General features: G+C 36.9%; 1 protein-coding gene across 2 annotated transcripts in view; it reads right to left on the minus strand.

Annotated features, from left to right (window-relative positions):
* LOC106870040 (protein SLC31A2) overlaps positions 1-7,500 on the minus strand; it is a 161,882-nt gene that overhangs the window by 86,798 nt on the left and 67,584 nt on the right. The window contains exon 1 of one of the 2 annotated variants that reach the window (XM_089357642.1): positions 1-185. This exon is cut by the window's left edge and continues 4 nt beyond it. The exons of the other annotated variant lie outside the window; for it this stretch is intronic. The gene's annotated coding sequence lies outside the window, so the exon portion shown is untranslated. Of the gene's footprint in view, positions 186-7,500 lie in introns of those variants that run through there. 2 annotated transcript variants of the gene reach the window in all.

The raw sequence follows: 7,500 nt of genomic DNA on the forward strand, positions 1-7,500 counted from the left end.
GACAGTTTAGAATATTATAAATAATTTTGTACAATGAACTGTTGGTTGCGTATTAATATTCCTTGGTTTCGAAGGAAATTAATGAGTTAAAGTCTGCTGGTAAATCATTTAGTGACCAGCAGATGTAGTCTTGTCACTTCATAACACAACGAAATTGCAGGAATCACTCAGACTGTTGATATGCTAATCTCTCATAAAATTTACTGTAAACATTCACTTATCTTTTACTCTGTTCCCACATTTATCTGATTGAGACACTATCACGTTGCGTTTGTTACGTTTTCAGATTAAATTTATGTATGCATGTTTTATGTGTGCGACTGTATATATATATATATATATATATATATATATATATATATATATATATATATATATATATATATATATATACATATATACATATATATATATGTGTGTGTGTATAGCATGTGTGTGTGAGAGCAGGTGTGTTTGTGTCTGTGTTAGAGTGTGTGTATTGTGTGTGTGTGTGTGTATATGTATATATGTACGTGTATATATAGACACAGACAGACAGACAGACAGACAGGGGGAGAGAAAGAGAGTGAAAGGGAGAAATATGCATATATGCATACATATATACAAACACATACACATATATATATACACACATACAAAGTCGTAAGAACTCGCCCACGTGACACATCAATTGTTAATAAACGCAGAAGCAGGTGATTCAGCCTCTTTCAAGAATAAAGCAGTGATAAATTATAAGTTAACAACATAAAAGTAGATTGCCTTAACATCGATTAATATCTTTGAACAGTGGAATTTGTTCATAGGCGGGACAGGCATGGTGGGACTCGGTCGTATCATTTCACTAACTCTACAACTGAAAGAACCTCCCGCTTGAGAAATAGTATTTTTCGTGGAACAAACAAAAAGAGGCAGGAGTGGTTTTTGAGATCAGAGAGTGGTAAGTCCGATTCTGCCAGCTTAATCTGGAGATATCGAGTATCGTGGTAAATCAGAAAGAAAAAGAGTGGGAGAGTGGGAGAGAAAGAGAGAAAGAGAGAGAAGGAGAGAGAGGAAAAGAGAGGGAGAGAGAGGGTGCACGAGTGTGTGTGTGTGTGTGTGTGTGTGTGTGTGTGTGTGTGTGTGTGTGTGTGTGTGTGTGTGTGTGTGTACTGTTTCATTGTTTCCCCTAACAAAGGCAAACTTTTCATTAAATTCAAGTAGTTCAATTTCCTGTACTAAAGGATCGCTTGTGTTTGTATGTACATGATTGTTAAAAAAAATTAGGACCAGAAGAAATTCATTGAAAAAATGTAGGGGGTACTTAGTGGAGACGGGATCTAGAAAGAAACGCCGCGAGTAGTCTTACTGGTTGCTGCTAAGATCGACTTCAAAGAAGTATCCCAAAAAGAACATCTTCCCAACGAGTTTCTTGGAAGATTCCTTTATTTTAGGACCAAAATACTGACTTCTGAATTGTTTCGTTTTTTTCTGTCGCATTACTCAACCGAACTAAAATTTGGATTTTGCAATCTGATTTTGTATTCGGTTAATATTGTTAAGGAATGGTTTTTGTACAACTCCTTTCTGTTTTAAAAAGTTTCTCACTTTCGTAGAGATGGATTGTGCTTACGAACCACATGGATCCGGGTTCAGTCTCACTGCGTGGCACCTTGGGCAAGTGTCTTCTACCAAAGCCTTGTGAGTGGATTTGGTAGACGGAAACTGAAAGAAGCCCGTCGTATATATATATATATATATATATATATATATATATATATATGTGCGTGTGTGTGTGTGTGTGTGTGTGTGTGTGTGTGTGTGTGTGTGTGTGTGTGTGTGTGTGTGTGTGTGTGTGTATGTTTGTGTGTCTGTGTTTGTCCCCCCAACATAGCTTGACAACCGATGCTGGTGTGTTTACGTGCGCGTAACTTAGCGGTTCGGCAAAAAGAGACGGATAGAATAAGTACTAGGCTTACAAAGAATAAGTCTTGGGGTCGATTTGCTCGACTAAAGGCGGTGCTCCAGCATGGCCACAGTCAAATGACTGAAACAAGTAAAAGAGTAAAAGAGTAACGTAAAGACAACTTTGCAAATATTTCTATTCTACAGCGACCTATAGTTAATACACGACTAGTAAGCGTCGGTAAAATGTCATAAGTCCACTGACGAATGTTAATCATGGAGAAACGTGCGGTAATGTATCACAGGCTCACCCAGACAAAAATTTTAGTTATTACCTAATATTTTTTCCTAATCATTGTATTTAACTGCACTGTGGTTATTTCTCACCTTGGCAACACAGGAAATAATCAAACCTATATTTACTACAGCAGTGACAGCCGAGCTGGTAACTGGAGGAAATTATACTCTTCAACAAAAACTACATTCAGAATTTATATATGTGTTGTGCAAATTTATGAATGTATGTGTGTGTGTTGAAGTAACTATGTGTGTGAGTGTGAGTGTGTATCTATATATATGTGTGTGCGTGTGTGTGTTTGTGTGTACGTGTATGTGTGTGTGCGTGCGTGTATGTATGAATGTATATGTATTCTTATATCTAATTACATGTGTATGTGTTTATATATATATTTCTGTGTGTATGTATGTGTGTGTGTGTATATATATATATATATATATATATATATATATATATATATATATATATAATATCTATGAATACGCATATATGCATATGCATGCACACGCACCTGCATATATACATACAAATTTGTCTATATACCTACTTATACGTATCTCTCTATGTGTATATATATGTATATTATATATGTATATATGTATATATGTATGTGTGTATGTTTATATATATATATATATATATATATATATATATACATATATATATACATATATATATATATATATATATATATATATATATATATATATATATATATATATATATATATATATATATATATATATATATATATATATATATATATATATATATATACACCCACACACGCACATACACACATATGCGCAGTTTGCTACAACAGTGCATATATCTCTAGGATATGAACGTATGTGATATGAAAGAGAATTTAAGTACACAATTTATATGCGACATAGTATTGTGTGTAAAACAAATTTTTATGGGGAAACCACGTTCATTTCGATATACTAGTATCGCCTGCGAGAAAAAAATACATGCAATGCCTTTTTTTGATGTTTTACATGTTTATATAAGATTCATTAGGAAAATATACACTTTTATTTTAATTCTTTCTTTGAATAAATACTTTTCTCCATGTATACGAGTGTTTACACATGCACATGTGTGTGTTTGTGTATAAAGATATGTTTCTGTGTCTGTACGTGTTGGAAACATGTGTGTGTGCGTGTGTGTGGGGAGGGGGGGGGTTGTGTGTGTGTACATATATGCTTTTTCAAAATAATAACAGGCAGACATTACAGCCGAGTGATTCAAAGACCAAGAGTTTCATGCGTTTACACTAATCAAACTAGTTTCAAGTTAATGGGTCGTAAATTTGTTTACCGGTGATATTGGTATTGCCCCGGATTGTTCTGGAATAAATTATCAAATCAATTACAATGTCACGTAGACAATACATATCTTTCACTTATTTTGCTCGTTGCGCCGTTCAATAAAGAAATATACGTACAAGGAAAATTTTAAAACATACACGCATACTTACGTACGCATAAATGTTAGTGCCGGTGAACATAATTACAGTATTACAAGAACATATGCACATACGCATACACATACACATATTCATGCATGCATGTTCATGGACTCACACATAATTACGCACATAGGCACACGAATAAATATACAACAGCTGGAAACAAGAGTATACGTACATAGATACATAACTATACGTAAATATATGCATACACACATACACATATATATATACACATACATGCGCACACACATACACATATACATACGCATATACATATACACACACGTATATATACACACACATATATATATATAGGTATATATATATATATATATGCATGTACATACGCAAACGTGGATAGAAAGGTATATATATTGTCCCTTTCTTGTATCACCTAACTGTCTGGATGTTTTGCGCTCTTGTCCCATTTTGTATTATTTATGTATATATATATATATATATACATATATATATATATAGCGGCGTACGTACACTTTGATCTCTTATATGTAAGTATATATTTTCTTAAATCTTGTACGATTCAATTTCTGTCTATCAGCCCTTTCACTCTTATTCGTTCATTCCACCCTTCGTTCTTTTGTCCCCCCCCCTCTCTCACGTTTCCTTGCCTTCTCTTTTTGCTCACTTTTCTTCCACTTTTCACTCTTCACTGTGTCCCTGTCATTTTTTCTCGCCCCTCCTTAATTCTTTTGTCCCTCTGCCTCTACCTCTCTCTCTTCTCTTCCCACATGACCGCTGTTCGGCCAAGTCTGATCTTTCTTTCTTGGCCGGCCGTTGTGCGTGCAACATCGATATTCCTCCCTGTGCCTGTGAAGTCATGTATCCCTGCCATAAGGCTTTATTTCCACACACTCCAGCTTAATTTAATTCGTCCTTAGTCGAAAGACACCTGTTGTTATGTCCTGTCATTATTTTTATTGCATTTGTGTAACATTGTTCGTTTTTTTCCGTCCTTATTTTCGTATAGATTCGCTGCTTTCTTCCTAGGAATCTAATGCTCTTAGCTTAGTTTTTCCTTGGGGCTGGCCAGATTGGAGCAATCTCGAGTATAACCTGCTGAAATTGCAAAGATAATCTGGAACTCGACTGATGAAAGAAAACTCCGAATGACCTGTCTTTGTTTTTCTTTGTATCGTTTATCTGGATGTTTTGTTGTCCCTTTCTTTATCACCTAACTGTCTGGACGTTTTGCGTTCTTGTTCCATTTTGTATTATTTATGTGTGTATATATATATATATATATATATATATATATATATATATTCTTACATGCATATATATATATATATATATATATATATATATATATATATATATATATATATATACATACATACATACATACATACATACATACATACATACATAATACGCACGTACATATACATATGCACATATATTCCCTAACGTATGGATTTACATACACGCACACACTTATACATACACACATATCCACAGATATACAATTGTCCCACAAACAAGAGTAAAAAAATAAATATATATAACATACAATTAACATACGAAGTGCATTCAAAAAGTATCCAACCTTTCGGCATAAAAAAAAAGAACTATTTTGCACACTTAGCAAATTTTATTTAATCACCTTCAAAATACACCCCTTGGGAATTCACACACTTCTCCCAGCGGTTCTGTCACTGCTGGTAACACTTCTTGAAAGCCTTTTCCGGAAAGCTATAGAACTCCGCCGTCGCTTTTCTCATAATTTGCTCTCGCGACTCAAATCGCTTCCCTTTCAGCGTGGTTTTCAGTTCGGGGAAGACCCAGACATCACACGATACTATGTCGAGAGCCTGTCGGTCCCTTCATGGGACTGTCACATTAAGTTGACTGCATACAACTACTTTATCGCATCACTACTGCATAAATTTCTCAGAGAGATTTTGAAATGTATTATTTATATATATATATATATATATATATATATATATATATATATATATATATATATATATACATATTCTCTTTTACTCTTTTACTTGTTTCAGTCAGCAAATCGACCCCAGGACTTATTTTATCAATCAGTCGTTTTCTTTTACTAGTTTTTTTAACTCGTATGTTAAACATTTTGGTCAAACCAAAGTTAGGTATTGTTCATGTTGTCATTTCTATATATATATATATATTTTCTTTTGTCAAATAATTATTTTATGGCATTACTGCAATCTCTTCAATGACACGTCTCTCTAGTTCCATTTCTTTTTAACATGTTCCAGCGTTGGGATTTGTCCGAGATGAGTACGTGAGTGTGTGTATGTCAGTATGTGTGTGTGCGTCCATATGTCATTTTTCATATACACAAGAACGGCTTTGGTCTTCTCTGTTTTCTCTGCAAACGCACATGTTCATCAATATAACGTTTCTATCAGTCAAACTGTCTTCTTTGTTTGATAAGTGCTGAATAATCAATATCGATCTGTGCGTGAGTATGCGCATGCGTATGCGTGCGCGTGTGTCTGTTTGCGTATGGAAGGGCATGTGTGTATGAGCTTATGTGTCTGTGTTTGCTTGTCCGTGTATGTATGTGTGTGTGTTCGTATGTGTATGAGTTCTTGTGTGTTTGTGTGTACGTGTGTAGGTCCGTATGCATGTTTCCGTGTGCGTACGTATGCATATGTGTGTGTGTGTGTCCGTGTGTGCGTGAGGGCATGTCTGTGTCCTTGTTTGTCTTTGCATGTGTGTAAGTGTGTCCATTCGTGTGTGTGTGTGTGTGTGTGTGTGTGTGTGTGTGTGTGTGTGTGTGCGCGCGTGCGTGCGTCCATGGATCTTTGTAAGGCTTTTTGCCTATTGAGAGTATTATTCAAAACCGGTCGTGTTTCGTTTATGAAGACTGACTCTTGTATCTGTCGTAGTGATGCGCTGTCCGGGTGTCTATCACAGAGAACAGGGATGGACTGCCGAGTACTACCATCTTGCAGTGGGGGCTAGAGGCTTCATTGAAAGAAAAATGACAACGCTATTCAAGAGAAGATTTGCGTTTTCAAACTCGGAACTGAGAAAACTGATAAGGAGGATACAGGAGGCGGTCGAAAAAGCCAGCTTCTATATATGGCTGAAGCGGGAAGACCTAATATGGCTTGAAAGTCATAACATGTCTAGGTGAGACAGGCTGACACTGAAGTGGCTTCGCTCCCTCCATTGTCAGTTAAAGTTCAGACAGTGTCATGTGACAACTTGCTGGGCTACTTGCTGGAGTCTAGCAGCGGGAAGTTTAGACAGTGTCATGTGACAACTTGCTGGTTCTGCCTACTGGACCCTAGCAGCGGGAAATTTAGACAGTGTCACGTGACAACTAGCTGGGGCTGCCTGCTGGAGCCTAGCAGCAGATATAAAAAGGGGAACTTGACATGACGATCAGTCGGACGCTGACACTCGTTGATGCTGCATCGAAGAGGCCAGGGAATAGAAGAAAGAAAACATGCACCCAACACCAGAGCTGAAGACACCTCCGAAAGGAGGGGCCCCGCCACGTCAAAACGGTAGAGGAATTGGGGCCGAAACCGGACGTGGTTCCTCCTGGTGATGTCTTCAGCTAACTGGATCCTAATCCACCAAGGGAAGGTATGTCGGAAGAAAGTAATTCAACAACGCGGGTTGATGAATCGTAAGACGTGTGGCCAGAACCTCCTGGAAAATAACCATAGCGAGGGATATTCCACAGTTGAATTAGAACAGTCACAAACAGTGAAAGAAGACATGCACCCAACACCAGAGCTGAAGACACCTCCGAAAGGGGGTGGGCCCGCCACGTCAACACGGTAGAGGAGTAGGGGCCGAAACCGGACGTGGTTCCTCCTGATGATGT

Source organism: Octopus bimaculoides, chromosome 9, assembly GCF_046866305.1.
Source record: "Octopus bimaculoides isolate indiv1 chromosome 9, ASM4686630v1, whole genome shotgun sequence".
In the NCBI taxonomy this organism is placed as follows: domain Eukaryota; kingdom Metazoa; phylum Mollusca; class Cephalopoda; order Octopoda; family Octopodidae; genus Octopus; species Octopus bimaculoides.